Source organism: Geospiza fortis, unplaced genomic scaffold, assembly GCF_000277835.1.
Source record: "Geospiza fortis unplaced genomic scaffold, GeoFor_1.0 scaffold45, whole genome shotgun sequence".
In the NCBI taxonomy this organism is placed as follows: Eukaryota; Metazoa; Chordata; class Aves; order Passeriformes; family Thraupidae; genus Geospiza; species Geospiza fortis.
Genome location: NW_005054327.1, coordinates 2,733,340 through 2,736,504, shown reverse-complemented (window position 1 = coordinate 2,736,504; position 3,165 = coordinate 2,733,340).

Sequence of the window (3,165 nt, the reverse complement as noted above, 5' to 3'; positions counted from 1 at the left end):
CTGTTATTTATCTTTCTTAGCTTTATTTTTATATTGACTTTTATTGAAAAAATGTGAATAAACAATATAGAGAGTAGAAAGGGTAAATGCATGAAAGAGAAATCAAAAGCAAGGAAATGTGTCTTACATTTGACATGTGAAACTCTTTTAAATGAATCTGGGATAAAGCAGGAGCCCTTTCAAAGACATGACTTCCACTGCTTCAAAAAAGTGTATGTAACTGGAAAGTGACCTGTTAGAGAACAAGCTCTGTTGGGATGAATATATTTTCTCTCAACCAAAAATAACTTGTAAAGGAGTTTATTTTTCTGAATAAGCTGCTAAAAGGAACATGTTTTCTCTTAAGGAGGTTAAACATATTTGTTTAGTGGATTTCTACTGAAGTTGTATGCATAGTCTGTGAAGGAATACTTAAAAAATTATTTGTGATCTAGTAGCGCCTCAGGTTTTGTTGAAATTTATGGGTTGATGTTACCAACTCTTCAGGGGTATGGAAAATACTTAATTCTGTAGTACTGAAAGTGAGACCTCAGAGAGTAAGGAGAAAGGAGCTGGAGGGGTAACAATCTGCTGCAGCTGAGGGGAGCTGAGAAATACCATGTAAATGCAGGAGGTAACAAATATTTAACAGGTCCGGGCTATTGAACACCATAGTCCACATAGCATGAAGGATACTTTTGCAAGAGGGCTGGAGCCAGGATGAAACAGATAAAAAAATTCCTGGAATGCCTGGCATGCTTCTGCTGAGGCACTGGGGCATAAGGATCAAACAGTCAGGCAATTTTCCTACAATCTGGCCGCTGCTGGTAAATCTATAGAGAAAAGATGGGTTAAAAGCTGAGACTCTAACCATGAATGATCTCCTAGGATTAAGGCTTCATTTGTGAAATGCTTCAGCAGCTTCACTACCTGCTCCTGGAATCTCAGAAATCTGAGAGGATTAATAGTGGAAATATGAAAATAGAATCTGTCACAAAATGTGAAAAGTCATTTGATGAGAGCTTGGAAAAACCAATACAGGACAAGAAAAACTGATCAGAGTACTAAACTGAGATAATTAAGTATTTTCTGCTTGAGACATATATTGTTTGATTCATAAAGATTAATAAAGTTACCATACTTTTGGCTTAAAGTACATAAATTCCTTTATTTTGGATCTGTGTATGTTTCCCAGCAGTGTGCAGAGAGAGGAAGGAGCAGGTGTAGGTATGAAATGTCTGTCTTCTTGGTAATTAGCCCAGTGACAAATAATGCAGTCACATTGCTTCCAGTAATTTGAATATATAAATAAATTAATAAATAAATATATGTATATATTTGGATGTGGGGCTTTATGCCATGAAAACCTAACTTAAAGGTCATTTCTTGTACCAACACAAGTAGATATGATAGCCAAACTATCCACCCTCAGTAGCCTCTTCTGCAACAGTGAAGTCTGTTCAAGTTGGATTTGAAAAGTTTCCTCTTCAGGAACAAGACTGGATGGATCTTCAGCCTTTATAAAAGGGTTTGCCTGGTGTTTTTGCACGATTTAGGGGAATATAGAATGAAATTTGCCTCAAACTGAGTAAAGAAGCATTGGATTCTAGGTACCTAAGTCAGACTTGTGGTTATTAAGGGTGAAAACAGGTTCCCCCAGCTCAGGATTTTACTGTTGAGGAGCCCTGCAGAGTGATGGTCTCACTGGCTCCTGTTGTGAGACACCGTCCCGGGGATTCACCAGCTTCTGTTCAGAGACCATTCAATGGAAACATGTAGCTCTCAGATATCTCTGTCTATGCTGCCTAAAGACTGTAGGCTGCTCTTGCCACCTGCTCTTTGGGAGTTCCCATTTGGCTTTCATTTTAAAATGTAAGCAAATTTCATCTCTCTCCTTAAAATATTGTTTTGGGGGTTGGCTACGAAAAAGATTTGGTGTTTCCAGAAAGGAAATAAAATGAATGCTAGAGGCCAGAACATTAATCTCTGGCCATTGGGTAAGAGAACTGGGACAGAGAAAAAGAATAACTTGTTGATTTAATAATATTTGAGATTGACAGTCTTGTGGAAACTTGGTGCAGTTAGTCTTCTTCACAAGAAATAGTAAAAGATGACAAATAACTCCTAAAGTTTTCATTTTGAGTTTAACTGCTGTAACTTTATCCTCTTAAAAAGAATATTTCTGCTCTCAGGTTCCAAACCCACAAGGGAATTCAAGGACTAGCTCAGATGTAGACATCTTGCTTCTAGGCATCCGAAGTTCAGTAAGAAAAACCCCATTCTCATGATCTCTTTTAGATTTTTGATCTTGCAGTTCTGATGTTTTCCATTTTTCTTGATGTGTCAGCAAGGAGGCAAACAAGTAAATAGAAAATGCTGGCTTGTACCTGAAGTTGGTGCAGCTTTCATACTTAGAACATTAGGCTGTGCCCTTCTTCCTTTCTGAGGGTCATGCAAGAGGCTGATTTCCCTTTAGATCCTTGTTCAGATATTTTATCTAAACAAACTGTATTATACTAGAATGACATCTGAGGGCAGGGAGAAGCTCCACAAGTATTGTGCTGTGCAGGCGCTCATATATCTCAGCCTAAGGATGTCTCCATGGACTTTTCACCAGACAGGAGACTGTCTGGATGAAGGCTGGTTGCAATGAGCCCCAGATGTACCAGGTGAGGTGCTGACCATCAAGAGGATAAACAGACTTTCTAATCTTATTTGCTCATTTTATTTGCTAGTACATAGAAAGCCTTTGTGAAATAGGCAATACAACAGTGAAGAGGGGTGAATTTTAGCTATCTTTTATTCATAGGAAGTTTCTTGCTAACCCACCTGCATAGATTTAACTGACTTTGGAGACTGCTTCTGCAGGGAATATCTTCAAATTTAGCCCATTATTCTACAAGTTTTGGTTGCTACCTTATCTCTGGCATTGCTCCAAGTGTTTGGTAGTTTGATGCAACAGGCCTTGATTTAAATTGTAATTACAAAAGCCTTTCAGAAAACCTTGTGGTGCCTGCTGCCAGCAGAGGATCTGTCCCCTAGGATGTAGTGACGAATGAAGCAGAACATCAGAAAAGTTTGATAAAGTTACAGAGATTACAGAAATCATGGTCTCCCTTCCCTTCCCTTCCCTTCCCTTCCCTTCCCTTCCCTTCCCTTCCCTTCCCTTCCCTTCCTTTGTTAAGC